We start from the raw sequence: 25,737 nt of genomic DNA on the forward strand, positions 1-25,737 counted from the left end.
CATCCTAGCGGTCAGCGAGCCCCGACCTGACCTGAAGGCAAGATGGGAGGAGGCCCAGAGCACCTCCCCATCGTTCGACGAACTGATGGACCAAGCGGACGTGCTGATGCACTACGGTATATTAATCACAACATGAACATTAGTATTCACTCTCAACAATATTCGGTGTCCGGAGCGCTCTGCTTGCTGCTGAAACATTGGTAATTCATATTGGTCTTATAACTTCTGTTATTGGTTAGGGATTCACATTTAATTGTAACTAAGATTAGGGATTCATTAATAAAACATCAATGATGAATAACTTCTGTCTGTCTATTCTCTTGGGTCTGTGTCCTTCCTGAGCAATCCAAACGATCACGTTCAGAGGTTTTGCTACCAGATAACCAGCAGGTAACTTAGGATGTGGCCTCCAACAGCTCCCACCTGTGGGGGAATGATGCTCTATTCATATACTGTAGGTGGCCCAGCCATAACAGAAGTCATGTTGAAATTGTACAGGTATAATTGATTTAATTTAACCTGGTGGTCAAACTGGATGTCCATGTACTTCCCAAAGCGACTTGAGTTGTCATTCTTCAGGGTTTTGGCATTTCCAAAAGCCTGGCAGGGGAAAAGGAGTGTCCCGGAGCTTAATTTAATTTAATTTAATATCTTTTTTTTATCCAGCTGTTTGACACTTTAAAAGCCATAATGTTTCATGTTTTCATATTATAACTTGTTTAAATAAAGTGTTAAAGTTCTACATTGGGGTTTCTATTGGATTTGATTAATGTGTACAAACTTATCACCTATTTCACCTATTTTATAGGTGATATAGGTATCATATAATTATGTTTCATTGCATATTATGTAGATATAGGTACATACAGGTCATATATGTACCTATATGTTACATACAGGTCATATGTACCTATATGTTACATACATAAAATTGGCACCTTTCCTATATGTATATGCACATATATGTACATATATGTATATGCACATATATGTACATATATATAGGAAAGGTGCCAATTTTATGTATGCGAACATATATGCGGTCCTATATTACAAACATATATGACGCATATAGGTTCTTTCCATGTGGGGAGACCCAACGACATGATCAAGCAGTCATGTGCTGCTCCCTAGTGGCGGATTTGTGCTGGGTCTTTACATTATGTCCCCTTAAATTATTTTCATGAGAAAAATTCAAAATATAAAAATAAAAAAACACGAAAATTGCTGGCACTGGGGGAGTACTTTATGAAAATACTCTGGCAGTCAAAGAGTTAACAAAAAAAAGGTTCTATGTTCCCCGCTCACCCAAAAAAGCAGGAAACATACATTTCTAATTTCCAATTATTAATAACATCTCTGAACACACACAACTGAACATAATGGGGAGAAATTACTATCAGAAACTTGCCCGCCCCTTTCCCCTGGCAGCCATCTTGGTGATATAGAGCACCTTGTAGCAACTCATAATGTAATAACGGCGTAATAACAGTTCATAATATAATAAACTAAATGTCATAAAAGCTCATAATGTAATAAAATCATGAGCGATAACGCAATAACAGGTTTTTGCATAATATAATAACATAATAATTTGTTACATTAAGATTTTTTTTAATATAATTGTTTTTGGCTTTATCTGCCTTTTATTATATAGTACAGTAGTCTGAGAGGAAATGGGGAGAGAGAGATGGAAGTGACACGCAGCAAAGTCCGTCGGGATCGGGAGTCGAACCCGCGACACGCTGTGCCCGGACCGCCACGCCAGCCGTCCGGGCCATAACTGGTCAAATTGTTGAGAAAAGTGTTACATCTTATAATCAGTATCAGTATCATGGTCAGTGTCATGGTCAGCATCATGCTCAGTTTCACGGCAAGTGTCAGTATCATGTTAGTATCATGGTCAGTATCATGGTCAGTACCATGTCAGTATCATGTCAGTACCATGTCAATATCATGTCAGTATCATGTCAGTAACATGTCAGTAACATGTCAGTATCATGTCAGTATCATGTCAGTATCATGGTCAGTATCATGTCAGTATCGTGTCAGTATCGTGTTCAGTAACATGTCAGTATCATGGTCAGTATCATGTCAGTATCATGTGTCATGTCAGTATCATGGTCAGTATCATGTCAGTATCATGTCAGTATTATGGTCATATGATATGACCATGTGATCATGGTCATATGGAAAGGCATGGCGAGAGAGTATGTTTTACCCCCTGTCCGTCCGTCCGTCCGTCCGTCCGTCCGTCCGTCCGTCCGTCCGTCCGTCCGTCCGTCCGTCCGTCCGTCCGTCCGTGTGTGTCCTGTCCGTGTGTTACCAGCTAATCTCCGGCACCATTGGCCCGCTTGCTGCGAAACTGTGCACACACACTCCCTCGATACCAATTCAGAACCTCTGCCCCAAATTTTTCACATGGGCCTGTTATAGCGCCACCAGGAGGCCAATTTGTGCAAAACAAATTTTTTGACATTACTCCTACAGATTTTATCCAAACGTCATGCAAATCGGTACACAGTATCTCTATAGTCATGTGATCAACCCGGATCTGTCTGATTTCCCATATTTCATCCTGATTGGCTAAGGTTGGCTTCCAAAGTTTGCAGGATTGGTCCATTTTGAACAAAATGCCTCGAATCATGAATGCAGCTTGCAATTTCCGTGACATTTCACACGCACATTCCCACTAGGCCGAGGAAGAAATGCCACCCATTTCACATTGGTCTGTTATAGCGCCACCAGCAGGTCTAATTTAGCAAAACACATTTTTGGAACAAAATGCCACAAATCATAAATGCAGTGTCCGATTGCCGTGAAAGGCCTAGGAAGAAATGGCACCCTTTTCACATTGGCCTATTATACTGCCACCAGGAGGCCACAATAACGTACCTGACCTGGCGTAGACCAGTTTCTAGTAACTTTTTTTATATGCTTTATAAACTAAGCACTTTGAAACTGAAGATGATGGCCAATGTTGGTGATAGTAAAAATGATAATAATATCGTATCGATATTGTGAGCCCAATATCGTGTATCGTATCATATGTACCGTGAAATTAATGTATCGTGACACCCCTAAATAGATTTTGAGTCATGTCAAAGAAGTTTTCAAAACATGATATTTTGACACTTTAAAAACTAAAAAATTACAAATAACTAACGGGTATAAATACATGTATTTAAACCTTTTTAAATGTCTCACCATTTCCTGAATTTTTGGGTGAGCGGGGAACATAGAACCTTTTTTTGGTTGAGTGGGGAACATAGAACCTTTTTTAGAACCTTTTTTGGTTGAGTGGGGAACATAGAACCTTTTTTGGATGAGTGGGGAACATAGAACCCTTTTTTGGTTGAGCGGGGAACATAGAACCCGGGGAACATAGAACCTTTTTTGGGTGGGGAGGGGAACATAGAACCTGGGGAACATAGAACCTGGGGAACATAGGTACGGTCCCCTCTGCGCAGTGCGCTCTGCGCTGTGCTGTGCAACAGCAGCATGAGAGGAGAGGGGGGGAGTTGCGTGGTTTTGACAAACAGTTTGAGGATCCAATGGAGTTGGGAGTTTTAGTCAGAGGCGCGCTTTAATACTTTTCATTAGTTCCTTCATTAGTAATTTTTTTTTTACACAGACGTAAAGGGTGTTCAATAGCGCTGAAAATGGAGTTAGCTGGTTCCTGCTGGACAACGACGATATAATAAATGTATATATAATATATAACATATGCATAATATATAACATATCCCTCCCTTAAAAGAGCCATAAATCCCATCTCTACTCAAGGTTTTGTGACAATGCCATTGGTTGAGGCACAACGTGCCACATTATATATATATATAGGCCTATATATATATATATATATATATATATATATATATATATATATATATATATATATATATATATATCACACATATAATATCCATATTTATTTTATTTATATAAATTATAAACATTTCTACAATCTCGTCTATATGAACTCTTCTTTCTTTTCACTTGCTAGCATCATTTGCTTCCACGCATTTCATTCGTTTCCATTTCCTATCCACTCATCTGCACTACCATCAGTTGCTCAAATTCACATACATTCCCAAACTATGTTATAACTACCAATGCCAACCACATCAATCACCTACAACACTGAACACACCCACTCTCATATTGGATATGTTATCCAATTAATTCTTGTTCCCTTTAGTTTACACTGGAAATTTAAAGGACCATACTGGTCTGGCATGTTTAATCCAATGTCTACAACTCACAGTATAATAGACACTCTACTGCTGACCAGTGACCAAAGCATAGTGTGACTTGTTTGATGTGTGTGGAAGCCAATGGATTCCATTGATTTCAGTAATCCTGCAGTATGAAAATATACTTGCAGACTTAAAACTGAAGCACAGATTGAGTTGAAAAGTCGACCTTCAGTCCCTTGGGGAAAGATTTATATAATACGAACACAAGTCATAAGTCCATGCCTTATTAGCCACATAATGTTTCGCCAACCCTGGCTCAATTATTCAGGTTTGTTCATGTTTTAATGACATAGGAATGAATGTAAATTCCCCAATGTGAAATTTCATGGAATAATGGATAATGTAATTATTTCTCTCTACTCATTAGCACCTCCATTTGTTATGTGAGCCAGCCGACCTGCTGACCCAGAACACAAATGCTCTGCTGCACCATATGACCTCAGAAGCAGAGATGGGAGCGAGAGATGGAAAGGGAGAAGCTGATGAAAGTCTTGTGATTCCTGTGTGTACAGCAATCCTGGATTAATTGTTTAATGATTGATCTAGGTCTTGTATTTCTATGTTATGTTCATGTTCTAGTTTTCATGGTTCTATGTTCATGTCTTCCCCAGCTGTATCAGTCATGTGTAATCAGCCTGAATCATGTGTATAGTAATCAGCAATCCTGGATTAATTGTTTAATGATTGTCGCTGTGACATGTGCCAAAGCAATTTCCATGTGTAACTGCATAATGTCAGTAAGGTGATTCTGATGAAAACGTTAACTTGACCTAGAAGCCACAGTACTTCTTTTGGGTGTAAAATTAGGTTAGATTTTATTTTCCACAGATTAAAGCAACCTATTTTTGAGCAGAGAAATTGTAATGTTATTTGACTATCAGCAACTGATTGTCATCTGTTAGGCCTATTGCTAACAATCAAGTAATTCAAATGTATTTAGAGAAGTGTTCCTTCAAATCCATACTTGTCAGGCCTTATTATGAGAATGTTTTATCATATTTAATAAAGGGAGCATACATTCTGTACAGAAAAAAACACCAGTATTGGAAAGTATCTAAATAACTTAACGGAAAAAGTAATATAACTTTTTTCCAGTAACTAGTAATATAAGTAATTACTTTCACATTTTGAGTAATAAATATTACAGTTACTGTAGGAGCCAAATGGGTTTTTTCGATTTGTATTTCCGCACGGGATTGGGTGATGGGTGTATTGATAGGTTTGATAGATGTAGGCACCGCATTGGCACCTTGATGGTGGGAGTGTCTCTGTGGGTGGCCTCCAGTGGCTACAAGTAATGGTCCTCACCCGCTCACCTTAAGCCTGGTTTGACCGTGGGGGTAGGGTGAGCTGGGAGAGGTATATTTTGTTGACCGCATTTTGTATTTTGCTCGCTGTTTAAATGATTTCTTTGCACATATTTATTACATTTATTGTAAACTTGAGCTTTTGTTTGGACGTGAGTCCTTTTAATGTAAGCGTCATACAGTTTCTATCTCCCGGGGTTAGCCTGCCGGTTGATCGATTTATTGGGGGTCGCTATCAGCCCCAGGATAGTGGGGGAGCGCTTCAAACGAGGAAACTGGAACGCGCACCGCCAACTGAAAGTTGCATTCATTCATTAGTTTGCCTCATTCACACCCAGTCTATGTTACACACACGCATAGCCAAAACACAGCTGCTGTTATGCACGCATGCACGCGCACACACACACACACAGTAGTGCATTTTAAAGTCCTTCCATTTTCAACCGGCATCCAATATTTTAAAACTTTTGAATGGTTAAATAAAGTTCAGTTCATGTGTTTATTTTGTATCTACATCAAAAAGTTTGTATATTATTGCCTTCTTCTCTCGGAAATATGCTATCACTTGGACACTTTAATCAAATAAAAGTCTTTCAGATTGATTAGAAAATGTTGCACTTTTTGACGAAATCTTGGTCAAAACATTGGTAATCGGTGGTCTAGGACAGTGGTGTCCGGGGACGCCCAGGGGTCCTTGGAGGGGTTCCGAGTGTCCCCAGCTAAATTTCTTAATACAGCATCATAATAATTGTAACCACTTTATCCATGTATTCTGTGGCTATTCAAAAAATAGCAGATCTACAAGCTCACAGAGCTTTTTTTTAGTTTTTATTCTAAAATCTTGAAAATGTTTGGGAAAATTTTAATAATTTTGATTTGATAATTGTAATACTACATCAGACTTATAGCGCTTTTCGTAGTACCCGAAGTCGCTTTACAAAACAAATAAAAAATAGAAAAAGTGCTCCTCGGAGCACAGGTCTCCGCCAGGTCAGGTAGGTTATTGTGGGCCAGCAATGTTCGGAATTCGCCAATCAGGATGGAATATGAAAAATCTGACGAAACCATCTTGATCACTTGACTATAGAGACAATGTGTACCGATTTGCATGAAGTTTGGACAAAATTTGTAGGAGTAATATATAAGAGAAAATGTGTGAAAAAAATCGGCCTCCTGGTGGCATTTGTTCCTCACAGTAATGCGAATGTGCCTGCAAAGTTTCACAGCAATCGGACGCTGTGTTCATGATTTGCGGCATTTTGTTCAAAATGGGCCACTCCTGCAAACTTTAGATGTCAATCTTAGCCAATCAGGATGGAATATGAAAAATCAAACCGATCCGTCTTGATCACATGACTATAGAGATCATGTGTACCGATTTGTGTGAAATTTGGATCAAATCTGAAGGCTTAATATCAAAACATTTGTTTTACATAAGTCGGCCTCCTGGTGGCGCTATATAAGGCAAATGTGAAAAAGGCAGGGCAACGGGTTTCCCTTGGCCTCTAGAGAGTGTGCACACAAAGTTTTACACAGATCGGTGCAGTTTTAGGTAAAAACACAAGTTGAATTGAAGTGGCATTTCTTCCTTGGCCCAATGGGGATGTGCGTGTGAAATTTCACAGAGATTGCATGCTGTGTTCATGATTTGAGGCATTTTGTTCAAAACGGAGTACTCCTGCAGACTTTGGAAGGCAATTTTAGCCAATCAGGATGGAATATGAAAAATCTGAAACACCTGTTTCGTTTAATGACTATAGAGATACTGTGTACCGGGATTTTTGGACAAAATCTGTAGGTGTACTGTCAAATTTTTTTTTTTGCACAAATCGGCCTCCTGGTGGCGCTATAAAAGGCCCATCTGCTCTGGCATCCAGGGAGTGTGTGTGCACAGTTTCGCTGCGATCAAGCCAACGGTGCCAGAGATTAGCTGTCCACAGACGGAGGGGGCAACGGACACACGGACGGACGGACAAAAACTCACACGGACGGACGGACAACTAGAAAAAGTGCTCCTTGGAGCACAGGTCTCTGCCAGGTCAGGTAGGTTATTGTGGCCTCCTGGTGGCGCTATAATACGCCAATGTGAAAAGGGTGCCATTTATTCTTAGGCCTTGCACGGCGGCAATCAGACACAGTATTCATGATTTGAGGTATTTTGTTCAAAACAATTTGTTTTGATGAATTAGACCTGCTGGTGGCGCTGAATCTGCGTGCAAAGTTTGACTTCAATCGGACGCTGCGTTCATGAATTGCGGCATTTTGTTAAAAACAAGCCACTACTGCAAACTTTAGATGTCAATCTTAGCCAATCAGGATGGAATATGAGAAATCAAACACATTCGTCTTGATCACATGACTATAGAGATCATGTGTACCGATTTGCGTGAAATTTGGATAAAATCGGAAGGAGTAATATATGACTGGGTAAAATGCTTTATTATTCATTTTTGATTATTAAAGTACAGAATATAAGCTTTCTTATGATGTATCATTCATTGAAATCTGAACATATTTGAAGAAGATGTGCTCATTTGAATCTGGTTATCTATAATAGTGCAAACTGAGATAATCCCTTCTAAAGAATTGTCACTTCGAGCACCTCTGAGCTCCAGGTAATGGGCGTGAACAATGGGTAATTTATTCAGCCTAGCCACTCCTCTAATCACTCCCTCATTGACACCTTTCAGTCAGCTCTATTTTGTGCCAGGGACCCCCATAGAGGATCTGTGTTGTAAAAAATAGGCATATTAAATAATCATCATCATAATATATTTTTTTCACGTACTAGTGTTGCCATGTATACTAATTAGCTCACAACTTGTCTTTTAATTTCACTGTTTGAAACAGGGCTTGAGTTGTTAATGCATAACTGCAAGTTTACCCTTTTCACTACTGGCTTACATGAAAAAAATACCCAAATGGGTCCATTTGGTTTCATTAATGTCTTTTCTAAATAAAGTATTCAATCAAAATAGCAAATCTACAAGCTCACAATGCGGCGACGCGCTGTGAGCTTGTAGATCTGCTATTTTCATAGCAGATCTGTTTCTAACTAGTGTTGCCATGTATACTAATTATAAGCGACCTCGTTTTCTGTAAAGTTGCTTGCAAATATTGGTAGTTGCTTTTTATTTGTTATTATTATTTTGTTGTGAGCTTGTAGATCGGCTATTTCCAAAATCGTCTATTTTCAAATAGCCGATGCATATAGGTTTAAAGTGCTCATATAGCCTAATAGTCACTTAAATCTTTGGGCTTGTTTTCATTGACTTGGTTGCTTATTTCTCTCTCAAAAATCTGGCAACCGTGTCATTGTTTACACCAACGAAGAAGAAAATGCAGAAGCCCTTTGAAAAAGACACAGTATTATGTTGCGAAAATATAAAGTCATTACAGCACCATAACATGGTTAATACATTTTATTTTGGGATGTACAATACATGAAAATTACGAGAGTAATAACGCGACTTGCGTCGATAACTAATGTAGAGCGGACATTACCGCGTTTGGCTAAAAACAGTGTGTTAGTATCGTCATACAAGCTAACTATTAGCCACATTCGGCTAACGCTCGTCGAGTCCTCCACTGTTATTTTCGATTCCACTTCACATTAACTCATTTATATCATATTTACATGCCGAGTTAAGCTCTGACATTTAAGTGATATGTAGCCTGATATTACAAGTAAGACGCGCGAACGCTGGAAGCGAACGCAGCTCGAAAATATTGTGTATTTACGGACTTGTAATCTGTGTTATTTCACCGTGATGGGGAGAGAACATTGACATTGTGTGTGTGTGTGTGTGTGTGTGTGTGTGTGTGTGTGTGTGTGTGTGTGTGTGTGTGTGTGTGTGTGTGTGTGTTTTGCAGGCTGTTGTGCATTGTAATCAGAGCATTGTCTAAATTCCTGCACTCTGGCGCACTCGGGTGGCTGCTTACAGGCAGTGCACGCATGTGAGTCACATGGGGGCACGAACCAATGAGAGCATGAACACAGACACACAGACAGACACACAACCTGAGCAGGGTTACATAGTAAGCTCCACTTGGTCGGAGGTGCGGCTTCGCCGCGGCTTCGCCGCGCCTCCTTCCGCGTTCGCAACCAGATTGCTATAGTGGGTTTAGAATATTTTAGACGATTTGGTGGTGCTGTGGAAACACACGGCCGCAGTGGCGAAACAAGCCTTTCTTTGCATTTTTTCAGACAAACAAACACTACACTAGTGTGTGTGTCATCTACATAGTCAATCTATATACCATTTTAAAGGTACGGGCCTTGTGATTAAAATGATGCAAACCATTCGCAAACCAAACGCTAAAATCAACGCCAAAGTGCGACATACAAAAGGTTTCAGGTTTCATGAAAATAGCAGATCTACAAGCTCACAACACAACGCCTTGTGAGCTTGTAGGTCGGCTACTTTGGATTTCTGCACAGTGTAACATTACTGTAAAAATGAATGAATAAACAAGGATACTGTAGCAACATTAATGAAACGCTGCTACGGTACTCTGGTGCGTGAAACTGGAGAACAAAGCCTATAGCCAGGCCAATCGAAACCTCTATGCAAATGCTGGACATGAATGTTCAACCCCCAAAATACACACAGAAACTCTGTTACAAACAGAGGCATGTTCACAATCTAATTGTAACCATTTAATGACTACTAAACGGCTTTCTGATAGAATACAAACCTTCTTCAACATTAGAACTGTGTTGATATGAAAAAAACCCGAAAAACACAAAAAAAAAATTAAATTTAATTCGTGATTATCTAGTCTTTCTCACCTGGCGACTTGGGGAAGGTCTCACCAGTAGCGGACACATATAACAATTTCATTTTTTACATAAGTCGGCCTCCTGGTGGCGCTTTAAAAGGCAGATGTGATAAATGCAGGGTAAAGGTTTTTCCTTGACCTTTAGGGAGTGCGCATACAAAGTTTTACACAGATCGCTGCAGTTATAGGTAAAAACACGAATCGGCCTGTTCTAGCACCACCACACGGACGGACGGACAGGGGGCAAAACATACTCTCGCCATGCCTTTCGGCCTGGCGGAGACAATAAACAACTTTATTGGGAGCAAAAAGTTAAAAGGCTAAAAACATTTAAGTTAAAAGAAGCAGAAATGGAGATTTGTTCTGAGTTAGGTGGGGAAAGCTGGGAAAAAGGTGTGTTATGAGGGAGGCTTTGAACACGGCAAGTGTGGGGGCGGCTTTGCTGTGAGGTGGGAGTGGGTTCCAAAGGGAGAGGGCTGTAACTGAAAAAGCCCCGTCACCCCAGGTGCATTTGTTAGTTTTTTTGGGGAAGTCCAGGAGGTTGGCATCAGCAGACCTGGAGGGGGCGTGGCGCGTAGGCGGATTTTATGGGGGGGCATTGCCCCCCCTGGCGGCCGGGGACTTTTTTTTATTTTTTTTTGAATAACAAAATAATAATTGTGAGACATAAATCAGTAGTTGGGAGTCGGATCTACTGTACACTTTATGGAGTAAATGTTTTGTACTGAATTAATTAACCAAAGTAAGCGAATTAAAGTCACAACCCCCCCCCCCCCCCCCCCAAAAAAAAGAGTAGCAAACCCGCGGAAAACCCGAAAATTCGCGCTAGTACTGAATTAACCAAAGTAACCGAATTAAAGTCACAAACCCTCCCAAAAAAGAGTATCAAACCCGCGGAAAACCAGAAAATTCCGCGCGCGTGCATGCGAGCCTGTGCCCCCCCCCCCCAGGTCTAATGTGAAACTCCGCCTATGGCATTGGAGGAGGTCAGAGAGGTAGCGGGGAGCCTGGTTGTTGAGGTTGTAGGTGGTGATGAGTGTGTGTGTGTGTGTCTGTGTCTGTGTCTGTGTGTGTGTGTGTGTGCGTGCGTGCGTGCGTGCGTGCGTGCGTGCGTGCGTGCGTGCGTGCGTGCGTGCGTGCGTGCGTGCGTGCGTGCGTGCGTGCGTGCGTGCGTTTGGGTGTGTAACAGCAGCTGTGTTTAGGCTATGCGTGCGTGTAACATAAACTGGGTATGAATGGGACAAACTAATGAATGAATGCAACCTTAAGTTGCTCGTGCGCGTTCCAGTTTCCTCGTTTGAAGCACTCCAAGAAGCCAGGAATTCAACGTCAACTTTCAGTGGATTGGCACTTCAAATGTGTTAACTCTGTTGTGGCTGATAGCGACCCCCAATAAATCGATCAGCCGGCAGGCTAAACGTGGGAGATAGAAACTGACGCATACATTAAAAGGAGTCACGTCCAAACAAAAGCTTAAGTTTAAAAAGTTTTACATCAGTGTCCCCAAATATTACAAAACGAGTTTCCAATAAATATATGCAATAAATATGTGGAAAGAAATAATTTAAACAATGAGCAAAATACGAAATGCGGTCAACAAAATATACCTCTCCCAGCTCACCCTACCCCCACAGTCAAACTTAAAGTGAGCAGGTGAGGACCATTACTTGTAGTCACTGGAGGCTGCACCCACAGAGACACTCCCACCATCAAGGTGCCAATGCGGTGCCAACATCTATCAAACCTATCAATACGTCCATCACCCAATCCAGTGTGCAAATACTCCCCATTTTCCCCAATCGAAAAACCCCATTTGGCTCCTACAGTAACTGCAACATTTATTACTCAAATGTGAAAGTAATTAGTTGTATTACTAGTTACTGGAAAAGGGTAATATTAATTTTTCCGTTAAGTTACTATAGTTACTTTCCAACACTGGTGTTTTTTTTTCTTCACTGAAGACTGAATCTCATAATAAGACCTGACAAGTATGGATTTGAAGGAACACTTCTCTAAATAAAGTTGTGAGTTTTCTATAATTAATTGAATAATTACTTGATTGTTAGCAATAGGCCTAACAGATGACAATCAGTTACCGATAGTCAAATAACATTACAATTTATCTGCTCAAAAATAGGTTGCTTAAATACAATATAGCCCCATATACAATGATTTTACACCCAAAAGAAGTACTGGGGCTTCTAGGTCAAGTTAACCTTTTCATCAGAATCACCTTACTGCCATTATGCAGTTATACATGGAAATTGCTTTGGCACATGGCACAGCGACAATCATTAAACAATTAATCCAGGATTGCTGTACACACAGGAATCACAAGACTTTCATCAGCTTCTCCCTTTCCATCTCTCGCTTCCATCTCTGCTTCTGAGGTCATGTGGTGCAGCAGAGCATTTGTCTTCTGGGTCAGCAGGTCGGCTGGCTCACATAACAAATGGAGGCGCTAATGAGTAGAGAGAAATAATTACATTACCCATTATTCCATGAAATTTCACATTTAGGGAATTTACATTAATTCCAAAGTCATTAAAACTTACCTGGATAATTGAGCCAGGGTTGGCAAAACATTATGTGGCTAATAAGGCATGGACTTATGACTTTTGTTCGTATAATATCAATCTTTCCTCGAGGGACTGGAGGTCGACTTTTCAACTCAATCTGTGCTTCAGTTTTAAGTCTGCAATTATATTTTCATACTGCAGGCTTACTGAAATCAATGGAATCCAGTGGCTTCCACACAAATCAAACAAGTCACAATATGCTTTGGGCACTGGTCAGCAGTAGTGTCAATTATACTGTGTGAGTTGTAGTCATTGGATTAAACATGCTTAATTACTAGTATGGTCCTTTAAATTTCTAGTGTGAACTAAAGGGAAAATCCACTCTACTGGTTTGCAGTCTGTCTGTAGATATTATAGTCTGGCTAATGCAATTCTGGACTGCATTCAAAGTCAGGGAAGATTATCTTAATACTGGTTGCATATCTCGGCTGTCGGGCAGAAATCAGCTAATTTCAAAATGTTCATTTTTGCTCACAATGAGGTTGGAGGTCAAAATGGGGTGGAGCCTGCAGCCAGCAAAACCAGCTACCCGCCCCCCCCTTTGGTGGACTGGTTTAGCAGAAAGTGAGAGGATCCAATGGAGTTAGGTGGTTTTGTCAGAAGCGCTTTTTAATACTTTTCATAGGTTCAATAGTTTTAATCAACACACAGACGTAAAGGGTGTTCATTAGCACTGATTTGTGGGAAAAAAATAAAAGCACAACGATATGCCGAAGGCAAGGAGTTGTTCAGTGGTGTAGGCTAGTAAGGCTACTACGCTGGTTATAAATCCCCATCTTGAATCGATCAAATCAAAATCTATAGCCTCATGAAACGATAGTTTTACGTGTCCTTCATCTATTAACTAGGTAGCAATAGCATTGAGGCTATTTATGCTTGCCAGATAGCATTGTCCTACCACAAAAGTGATGTATTCTCAAATGAAAAAAGTGCTGACATACTTTTCAACAAAATCAATACTACAGTTTTGGTGTTATTCAAGGAGTGTAGGTTAATGAGTTGTTCCATTATTCACTGAACATCGAGCAGCTCCAGGATTTGCAGCCTAACATATTTGAGACAAACATAATGGGTGTTTGGGGTCGTGGGCCTCGTGGCCATACCGGCCATTGGGCCTCATGCAGCAATAAGTTACTAATGTTTCCTCTTACATTTCTTCCTAAGTGAATTCCTAAGAGAAGTCGAGTCAGATTCATGAAACGTTCTTAAAAGACAGAATTGTTCGTAACTATGTTCTTGATGATGATGAATCCCAATCCTCGTAACTTGAACGGGTGTGCCAGTTCATCCTAATTACCATAGGGATCCGCTCAACCAATCCCCATATAAGGCATGACTGCATGGCTCTGCCTGCAGTCACACCTGTGTGTGATTGCTGCACACAGAAATCACAGGAAATCACACACAGAAATAAAGTTGAGAGAATGAAGTAAAGAATATCTAAACTAAAGTCTAAAGATGGTTGAACATCAGACTCCAAACATACAAATAAATCAATAGTTCTGTGGAGGCACTTCTGAAGTGAACAGCAAATTATTTGATTTAATTAATTAATGTATTTTATGATATCTCTCACATTAATCAACATATCACCACTAGACATCAATGTAAATTTTCTGAAATTAGCTGTTAAAAATGTTATCCATATTTCATGTTCAGGAGTAGCGTAGTGAATATAAAACATTTTATTACTGAAAGCAGGTGGGTGGATATGGAGGGTCTTTAAGGTAGCAGCTGCTTGGTATGTAATAGGGTGGAAATAGGGGTGTGGTGGGTGATATGGTGTGCAAGGAGGGGTGTAGTGGGCTGTGTGGGGGGTATGGGGATGGGTATGACGGGTGGGTATAGGGGGGCTTTCAGGTAGGAAGGGGACGGGCAAATGGGGGTGTGGCGAATGTCGGGGATATGGGGGTGGGGGTATGGGGGGGCGATGAGGGTCGGTTGGGTGGGGGGTTATGGGGTGGGTATGGGGCTTAGGCTTCAACTCACCCGGGTCCGTTTGGGTTAGATTGTAATTTCAGACCCGTTGAAAACTCTAAAGCAGTTGTTCTCAAACATTTTCATGTCAAGGACCCCCAAATTGACATGCATTTGGCTGCAGACCCCCACCTGAAAATATTTTCTGCCAGGGAAAAAAAAAATCAAGATTTATCCAAATGTTTCAAAAATAGCCGATCTACAAGCTCAAAATGGCCAGTAATGTGACGCGTTGTGAGCTTGTAGATCGACTATTTTCAAACAAAGTATAAAATAGGGTTAAAGTGATTAAACTGTTCCTCGTTTGCTGTGGACCCCCTGGAACTCACTCAAGGACATCTGGGGGTCCCCAGACCACACTTTGAGAACCACTGCTCTAAAGATATGATAAAAATATTATTGTAATTTAAATCCTATATTATACAACTGTAGAATTGAAGAAACTTCGAGAATAAATTATTTTTGCATGAACATGTCACACTTAAGAACTCAAAGGCCACCCTAAGAGTGCTCTTCAGTGTGTGTAGATTCTGTTCTTACCTAAGAACTGATCACAGCTAAGAAAACATTGGAGTATACCAAAATCTTCTTAAAAACTTCTTAAGTGGATCTAAGAAGAAATGTCCTCTTAAGAATGGTTGCTGCATGAGGCCCATTGTCTTTGAGATGCAAACAACACAGGTATCAGCATTGCACTTTAGAGACGGACCGTATACAGAGATATATGTTTCTGTTCTAGTGCAAAACTATGTATTGTAGTGCAGGGACCTGCAACATCCACAATCAAAAACACCAAATATTAAGAAGCACCTGTGTTTTCTTTATTTGCACCTCCAACGCACACGCGACATAGATTTATTTCCCCTATATTCGAACATATACTAGGGGATGACATCACTGTAGCTAAAATAATACAACATTAAAATCATGCTTTGATTTCTGTCTTATAGGGAGACATGTTGTCTGTTTGTAAATAACTTAGCTGGCCAATATCATTGGAATAGCAGAATGCCAATTCTGTTTTAGGGTGGATTTTCCCTTTAAAGAGTATCAAAACTGACAGTTGCTGATGTTTGTGAACAGTTTGTTTTCTATTAGTAGTAGTGATAGCGTTTACAAGGAAATTGCTGTTGAGATGAGCAGTGGCAGATTAGTTTTTTTTCCCCTTGGTAGTTAGGAATACAATTATGGACTTAAGATGAGGCGCCAAGAGGCCCTCATCACCATATCACATTCATTCTGAAGACTTTAGTTAGCAGGGATGGCACAGATAAGACAAAATGTTAATGTTGCTGAGTAGAATCAGTGTGAGGACTGCATGGGTACAACGTTAATCATTCAAGATCTCCCAAGCACCACATTTACACCTACAGAACATAATCCCCTGTCACAGTATATCTCTCAAATGAATTATTCCAAAATTGTACTACCTACTGTACTCTCACCTGGCGGAGGGTCCCTGGCACAGTGGTCAGTTTCATCAGTGCCCACCCTGGTACAAGTACAATGGAGGATAGCACAAACAGCCAGCCCATAATGTTGGCCCATTCTGGATAGATATACCAACGGTTGTAAGTTAGGGGCTGGTACTCCACTAAGGAACCTATGAAACAGAGCTGAGGGGAGAAAGGAAACAAAAAAGCTTTTGTAACTATACACGTTATGGATTTTTTTTTTTTTCAAGATTGTTGAATTCAAATGCTGTGAATTGTTTTAGATTGCTCCATTGTGTGGCTTAAACTATGGATATGGGGCATTTCCAAGCAAGACTGACATTATTCAAAACAGAGCAGGCTATTGGTTTTCATTCAAGCCATCTACTCAGGCTATTTCTGTTTCTGAGACGGGACAATTATCTGAATGTGGATAAAGTCTTTATCACCAGGACCACAGTTGTGACACTGCTACAGATAATGTTGCTTCAACTCACCAGTGAGACCAAGGGGGTGAGATAGAGCCAGCAGAGTTTGAACATGGGATTGGGGCGCACGCCTGTCATGTCATGTATGATGCCACACATACGATCTGCTCCTGATTCAGAATTTGGTACAGGGTTATGGACAGAGGTTAGCTGTTGAAATGTTTGGACACTGCGATTGCTTGTGAATGACTTTGTATAATTTCTGAAATAGAATACCCACCAAATATCCAGCCCAAAGCCAGGGACTCAAACACAGCAAGAAAGAGAAGGCAGGTTCCATTGCAGGCATAGTAGTCAAATAGCTGGAACACATACATCCCCCCCTGGTGGCAAGAGACATGAGGTGTGATTGCAATTTGCAACAACGTTTATTTTATGTTGTTTGGTGTTCAAACAAAAGGTCACACCCATAGGCTCACACCTGAGCCTAACTTAGATATTTTAAATGTGTTTTCCCAGGGTGCAGTTGAGAATCTGAGCCTACGTTTTATTGTCTCCACCAGGCCGAAAGGCATTTGAAATTTGAAATTTGGCGCGCACATTCCCAATAGGCAGAGGAAGTAATTAAAAATTTTCAAATCAACCTCATGGTGGCGCTGTAACAGGCCGATTCGCATTTTCACCTATAACTGCACCCATCTGCGTGAAACTCTGCACGCACACTCCCTAGAGGCCAAGGAAAAACCTTTGCCCTGCATTTTTCACATCTGCCTTTTTGAGCGCCGCCAGGAGGCCGATTTGTGCAAAACCATTTTTTTAATATTACTCCTACAGTGTCTGTCAAAAAAACACGCAAATCGGTACTCTATAGTCATGTGATCAACACAGATCACAGTCAGCATTTCTGACCTTTGGGAAGAATTAGTGCTCACCCATAGTGTAAGCTTTTAATGTTGCTACTATTATGTACCTCTCTATCCCACCTTTGCGCACATTTTATGTCTCAATATTGCCAATGGCATTTAAAAATGTCTTTTAGATTGTCTTTGTGGTGGTCACTTTGCTACTATGATGCCTACTTGGCAACAGGCAGGCATTGTTAGCTTGTTACCCGCCAAGCTATGCTGTTGTGTAGTATTAGATATCGATAGGCCTTTAAGAATAAGAAAAAGACAAAATAAAATAAATACTGACCTCAGTGACCATGATAAGCTGGGAGAAGAAGCAGATAATGCAGAATATGAGAAGGAAGATCTCCCGTCGCCCTGTCCTACGCAGCACTGTGGGAAACATATCTGTAATGGATGTGATCACCACCTCCATTGTAACAAACTAAAAAAAACAAAATGAGAATGATAGTGCATACATGTAATGACTATGAAATGGATATATTGTATACTTTAATGCCTGATAGCAGAATAGCAGATATAATCTCCCAACACATTGCATCATCAGGCTTTAGATGGACTAACCCAAACACCCACTTATTTGATATTAGGTTTGTCACACAGACACCAAATAGAGGTGAAAGTTATGAAGGTTCGAAGGGTGCTGGGTTGACATGGTCCTTCTATGCCATGGTTTATAGACTTTAATAGCCAACATATTGTGGTCAGTTTGTCATGTATTGCATTGGGCACAGAATTGCAAGAAGCTCCTGGTTTGTCCAATCACTCATCATGATATACATTTATCTGACAATTCAGACAAGGGGAGCAATTACTTCACAGGTCTAGTGGGACTCTCATGTAGGCCTAGCCGTAGATTATGACTCTTGTAGATGTATTGTATCGATTCTGATATTTTCAATCTACGAGAGTGGTAGCTACCACCCCCCCATTTCCCACTGGACTGAAGCCCGTAGGGTCTCTGAACATGTACAACTGCAAAAAGAAAGGTGCTTACCCTCTTGCCCCGAATGTTAACTCACTCTACCTACGGGATCCTAGTGCAATGTAATATTCAATAGTTTTCAATAAATAAGTGTTTTAATCCCGCCTGTGGCCGATTCTGTCGGAAATTCCCAATGGACGGTAGTGACGAAGAGCATCCAGAATTACACTAAATGTAAACAGGAAGTAAAAGAGTGGGAAAAGACAGACGGGATTAAAACTCTTATTAATTGAAAAATATGAATTATTACATTGCACTAGAACCCTGTAGAGTTAGTTAACATCTGGGGCAAGAGGGTAAGCACTTTATTTCTTTTGCATTTGTACATGTTTGGAGACATTGTATTGATTATTGTGTATTATTTATGATTGATTATTGTGTTGATTATTCAATCAATACATATACGAGAGTCGTAATATATGGCTAATGTAGACCCATGTTTTTATTTTGGGTAATATTTCATCAAGATGAATAAAAACAAGACTTAAAGAGGCTAAAGGCGGTATATGGCTATTTGATTATTTTTAAAAGCAGTGTAAAAATTATGAAATTATATATATATATATATATATATACACACATACATACATACATACATACATGCGCGCGCGCACACACACACACACACACACACACACACACACACACACACACACACACACACACACACACACACACACACACACACACACACACACACACACACACACACACACACACACAAAGCAGAATAAAAGTGCAAGTGGGTCTATAGGTTAAATGGGATTATTAATGGTGCATCTTCTTCTAATTACTGACATACAACATAAAGGGGTATTTCACAACAACAACACTAGCCCAAATGACAACATCATCAGAAGTCACTAGCCCATAACCACAACATTGGGCAACAGTTCTGATTTAATAGTAAAAGTGATTTCACAGCAACCACTATGACCCAAATATATTTCAGTATCAAATGTAGTCTTCCATTTGTATATCACCTGTGAATCCAGACCCAAGAGAATGATCATGAAAAAGAAACAGACAGCCCATAGCTGAGGAAGGGGCATCATGGCTATTGCCTGAGGGTATGCAATGAAGGCCAGCCCTGGACCTGAAAACAGAAACATTACACTGTAGATCACATGGGCAAATTCTCCTTTTACAGCACTGCCATCCAGGTTTGGAATAGTCTAACCCCATCCCTCAAAAAAATGCAGTTTGCTGGGCTCATTTAAAACAGCCCTGAAAATTCACCTTTGAGGAGGCAAAAAAAGGAGGTAGTACTTTTTCCCATTAGACAGACGACCCCCCCCCCCATTGTTGTACATATAGCATAATTTTTTTCCCCTGCATTTTTCTTTGTCTTTTGCCGAATAAAATATTCAATCAATCAATCAATCAATCAATCGATCAATTTGTCATTATACAATGTTATCTAACCATGAGCCGGTGTATGAGTCTGAGCCACAGCCAAGGCCTGATGCAACAGGGCTGCCAGTGTCTCCTCAGGTGTGAATTCTACCAAATCATCACTGGCAGTGCCAATTCAGTGCACAGTGGCACTTGTACTGAGTGATCAGCTGGCATAATAACCCCTAATATAATCTAACCAACTCACAGAAAATACATCTTTCATGACCTTCTGCTGCTAGCTTACTTGCTGCTTGCTGAGTCGTTGCTTGAATAATCCCACACACAATGTGTGTGGGATTATTCTTGTGTCTGGAAGTCTGTATGACTTCTGAATGGATTACATCTTTATATAATTTACGTAGACATTGTGACTTGCAGTAGGCTACCTGACTCTGCCACTTCATCAATGGGAACACCCTGCTCGTGAGCCATGAATCCCAGCACTGAGAAGACGACAAATCCAGCAACTATGCTAGTGGCACCGTTCAGCAAACACAAATATAGGCAGTCTCTGCAAAACATAATAAAAATCATACTCTTTAGCTTCAGATTTGACCTCACAATAATTCAAAACAGCTGTATTCTGTATATCTTACATTTGGTCATTAGCACAGTTTGTACAACAAGTAGGCCTAGTTATTATGGACCAGTATAGATACAGATATAGGTTATATGTTCACAGCCACCCATTTTTCTTATTGCTATGGATACCAAGTAACCAACACAACTTCACACAATCCATTTTGAACAGACTTGCCTGTAGCAGTTGTTGTTGTACGTGTTGTAGCTCCCTAGAACAGTTAAGGAACCCAACCCTATAGCGTAAGAGAAGAGGACCTGGCCAACAGCTTCCATCCACACCTGTTCTGACAAAAGTAACAATGAGAGATGCATGCATAAAGCCATTCAGTTCACCTCTTATGGACTGAAATCAGCCTATAATGTTTGAATTTATTGTATCCAGCTTAACCAGTGTTGGGCGCGTTACTTTAAAAAAGTAATTAGTTATAGTTACTAGTTACTTCTCCAAAAAAGTAACTGAGTTAGTAACTGAATTACTCTATTGTAAAAGTAACTAGTTACTAGGAAAAGTAACTATTTGTGTGAAAAAGTTGTAATATGTCAAAGAATGTGGATTGTTTTTGGGAGCAGGTTTCACAAGCCAGGTGCAGAGTAGAACAGCATAGACAGGTACTTACTACTTACACATAATAACCTTTGCCATGAGGGAGAAATAAACTTCAATATATGTATTGCACTTCAATATAATATGTATTGCACCTCAACGCACAGCAACTGGTAGATAACAACAGTAAAACAGGTGTAATTGCCTACACCAGTGGTTCTCAAACTTTTTGAAAGTCCAGTTTTTAAGTCTCAATATGTTGAAATACGTTCTTTTTTTTTAAAGTAACCTATTTTCAATTCAGTGACAGTTGTGCTAGTCAAAATTCTTCCTTAATTTGGTTTAAAGCTTTACAGAGCAACATGTTCACATACATTTGTCAACTATAAAGAACAACACTGGACTACACTACAGTGCTTTTAGTGTAAATTAAAGAAAAACTGTCTTAGTTACAACGTCAGACAAGACAACTGGTATGGTACTGGTAGACAATACTGTAGCCTACTTCAAGTATTTTCTTTGAGCAGAAGTAAACAGTTAAACAACAACAAGTGCTTTTAACACTTGTGTGAATTAAATACACAAACTGGCTGTCACACACACACACACACACACACACACACACACACACACACACACACACACACTAAATTGGAGTTGCTTTGGACAGACGTGGATAGACGTGGACAAACGCTTCCCCCCGGCACACAACGTGCACTTCACGTGTACATTCTTTCGTTTCCTTTCAATAAAGGTAAAGTAGTGCTTGTACCGCCAATTTGTGAAAGCCATCTTGTCGGATTGCTTGTGACTCGCCATCTCTTCTCTACTGGTCTGGTTGTTAAAGTTAGTTTGTTTGTGTGTGCGCCGCGCTGGGTTTGTGTGTAAAATATACCCATGAAGATATAAATACCAATGATTCGTCAGTGATGTTATGTCACATGTCACTGCTTAAACAGCGTCGAGTCCGTGTTACTTCCTGGTTGCTAACAGCAAAAAGTAAGAGACATCACTGTCGTATCCTTGGTATTTTTTCTAACCGTGTCATGTTTGCAGCAGGAGGAGCAAGCCCCAGGCCTGTAGTAGCGATGCGCGCACACACACACACACACAGACACACACACTGTCAGCCGGCCCGTGGTAACAGAAAGCTTGGGGACGCTTGACATAGTAACGGAGCACATTTCATTGTCAGTAACGGCGTTGTCATGATGGAAATTGTAATTAATTCGATTACTCGTTACTGAAAAAAATAACGGCGTTAGGTAACGCCGTTTATTTAAACGCCGTTATGCCCAACACTGAGCTTAACATTTTAGATCATAATCTGCTACCTGTGGGTTGGTGAGATGTGAGGGTTCAGGAAGGAGGTAGTACACAATGCCTTGTAGAGCCCCTGGTAGAGTGAGTCCACGGATCAGAAGAATCAATAACATTGCATAGGGGAAGGTAGCGGTGAAATATACCACCTGGAAATGATGGGTTGTTATTGCATCTACAAAAAAAATTATAGTGAATACTACAGTGTTAGAATGACTATCAGTGTTGTATTTGTGCACAAATACCTTTCCAGTTGACCTGACTCCTTTCCAAATACAAAAGTAGCAGATTATCCACATAGCAATGAGGCATAACACAATCTCCCATCTGATGCTGCCCACCTCTTCAATACCTCCTGAGATAGCCAGCACTCGTCTCCTGGACAGAAAGACATATTGTACACAGAAGGGATGCATATATTTTAGTGTCTGGCTGAAATGGCTGATATATGAAAGCCTCTACTAATACCAATAGTTTCCTATTGATACTTCCATCAATGTCAGTTTTACATGTGTGATAATTGAAATTCAAAGAAAGGCAATTTCACCACTTTTAAGTAATTTGTCACAGTCACAAATGTATACTCTCAACCATCCTCCACATGTTGGATGTATTAGCATGCATACAGTGTTCATTTCTAATAGAAGAATACGGTAAATAAAACTACAATTTAGGGAAAAGGAACAGAATGCAAAGTATCTATAATCATCCCTTGTAAACATACTCCCAGAATTCTGTGGCAGCAGAGGTGGTGTTGGTCTGGTTAGCCCATTTGTTGAAACCATTTTGTGATGAGAATTATCTGATGGAGTAGAGAGAACATATTTAACTTGGTTATCATAACAATGATGATAATAGCATTAATAATAACTTAAAATTTTATTAATGCGTTAATCAGAGACACTACAGGATTTGAACAGTTCAATGGTTGAATGTGTGTTAAATCAATGTGTTATTTTATGTCAGTAATTACCTTTTTATTGAATTAGTGTGAAACCATTCTACTAATTATGACATGCTCTCACAAAACACAAGACAATTACGGATCCTGGATTTTCCTTTTCTGGTTTTAGCAGCATGGCATAGAATGGAAAGGTACAGTCCCCCCAGGAAAATGTGATTCCGCGATCGCAGAAATTATCGCAGATTTCCAGTTTGTCCGTGGATTTCAAAGCCATCCACGGAATACAAGGCACAATGCAGAAAACACATAGAATCTTGGTAAAAAATGGGGAAGTTGTATGGGGAAGTAGTCTCTCTCTGTCTCAGGGGCAGTGCAGGCAGCTGAACTCCCCCTCCCCCCTCTCACACACACAGGCACGCAGAGAGAGAGAGAGAGAGAGAGAGCGCAGGAGAACTACAGCTCTGGTAAACTTCAAAGCAGGTTAACGATAGCTTGTTGACCCCGATTTGACCACTAGGCAATCAACAGCATTAAATAATGGCAGCTGTATTATTATGTTTTTTTTAAAATATTTGAACTGTGGTGCCACTATATATGTCTATGAATTTAATATCAAGGACCTCATTGGATAAAAGACCGCAAGGACTTTTATGAACGGACCTTTTAGACAAAGTATTTTAAATGTAACTGTGGTGTTTTAAATGTTTTGCCTAATAAAATATTCAATCAATCAATCAATCAGCTGTAAACGCTTGTCTTGTGTCTGTGTCTTGTGTAGGCCTATGTGTTTAATATCCAACTGAATGTTTTCTGTAGCCTAGATAACAAGTAATTCCCTGTAGAGGGTAGACCCTGTACCTCATGCTAAACTTAAAGTGACTTCTAAGTTCCACTTCTCCCCAAGATGACAACTTTATTTCCCATCCTGAACGACAAGTCTAAAATTATTATTGCATTTTGGATTTGTGCAATAACTGCAAACCAATGGTCAGAGGTATTGCCAGTATTTGTCTTCATTTATTTAATTAATATTTCTTTAATCGCCAATTATTCAACTGTAAGCCAGTGTTTTGAGACATAATGTCTTTTATTACTACAAAATAAATGGCAAAAATAAATTCTACATGCATAAATACAAACATAATAATAATAATAATAATAATAATAATAATAATAATAATAATAATAATAATAATAATAATTGCCCTCCCACATGATTGGATCGCTGATTGCTTTCGGCCTGATCGGACCACCTCTATGTATAACCCATTGACTCAATTACTAGGTTATCCACAGTGTTTTAGTATGGTATAACAATTCATTGTATCTATTTCATAAAGGATTTTACTTGATTATTAAAACGTAATATATTTGTGCTTGATAACAGGTAATGTTAGGTTGTTTTTTAATGTCCGCAGAAAATTAACTATCAAGCCGCGGAATCAAAGATTGTTCTCCACGGAATCAAGACTTTTTTTTGCAGAATCCTGGGGGGACTAGAAAGAGACTATCTGATCAGATAGGGCTTTCAAGTGATATGTATGTCAAATGTTATATGGGGCTATGCATAGCCTCAGTTTGTGTAAACAAATGAGACTATGTTAGGTCAAATATACTATATATCAAATATAATATACCGTACGATGTCTTACCTGTGTTCCAGAGGTTGTTACAACTAGCCCAAGGGAGCTGGGAGCTGAAGGATGAGACGAGGTAGAACAACCCCCAGGCCAAAATAATAATATAACACATACAGTAGTAGAAAAGAATCAGCTGCCCTGCATACCCTATACCTGTTGGACAAAATGTAAAACATTTTTGACTGGTCAGCTTTGCACATACACTAAATGGAGTTGGTATGTAGGCCATAAGATATAACACAACTAAATTATATTAGTGACAAATAAGACAGAGAACAGAAAATACATACGGACATGTACAGACATGGGAATGTTTCATTTATCATGCATATTAATTTGATTGCAATACAAATTTGCAGCAAATAATGTGTATGTATGTATATATATATATATATATATATATATATATATATATATATATATATATATAAAAGATGACACAGTAGAGAACACTCATATTTAAACAAGTGTGTGTCACATGCTGGACCCATAAGAATTTGTTTTAAATGTACCAAATAATGTCATCTTGGGTTCAGTTAGGCCACTACTGTGTTGTCAATGTTTACTTTGTACTCAAAACTAAGTGATAGCTCAGTTTTGGAGGAACATTAACATATTGGTGTTACTAGAATTTATATTGTATTTAGAATTCAATTTACATTCCCATTCCATTTAGTTTAGTTTAATGAGT

At 39.7% G+C, this 25,737-nt stretch overlaps 1 protein-coding gene and 1 pseudogene across 2 annotated transcripts in view; one reads left to right on the plus strand and one right to left on the minus strand.

The window, feature by feature from the left end:
• LOC308085817 (sodium- and chloride-dependent GABA transporter 2-like) overlaps positions 1-25,737 on the plus strand; it is a gene marked incomplete at both ends in the record, with an annotated part of 126,914 nt that overhangs the window by 26,600 nt on the left and 74,577 nt on the right. The gene's annotated exons all lie outside the window — the stretch shown is intronic.
• LOC308085155 (sodium- and chloride-dependent GABA transporter 2-like) overlaps positions 15,640-25,737 on the minus strand; it is an 11,857-nt pseudogene continuing 1,759 nt past the window's right edge. The window contains exons 2-13 of the transcript in view: positions 25,049-25,199; positions 23,227-23,304; positions 22,748-22,880; positions 22,517-22,651; positions 20,814-20,917; positions 20,443-20,567; positions 19,642-19,754; positions 17,960-18,097; positions 17,046-17,148; positions 16,835-16,935; positions 16,350-16,520; positions 15,640-15,672 (exon numbers count right to left, since the gene is read on the minus strand). The product of the transcript in view is annotated as a sodium- and chloride-dependent GABA transporter 2-like (transcript). The remainder of the gene's footprint in view (positions 15,673-16,349; positions 16,521-16,834; positions 16,936-17,045; positions 17,149-17,959; positions 18,098-19,641; positions 19,755-20,442; positions 20,568-20,813; positions 20,918-22,516; positions 22,652-22,747; positions 22,881-23,226; positions 23,305-25,048; positions 25,200-25,737) is intronic.

This window comes from Gymnoscopelus braueri, assembly GCF_963280865.1.
Source record: "Gymnoscopelus braueri genome assembly, chromosome: 5".
NCBI lineage: Eukaryota > Metazoa > Chordata > Actinopteri > Myctophiformes > Myctophidae > Gymnoscopelus > Gymnoscopelus braueri.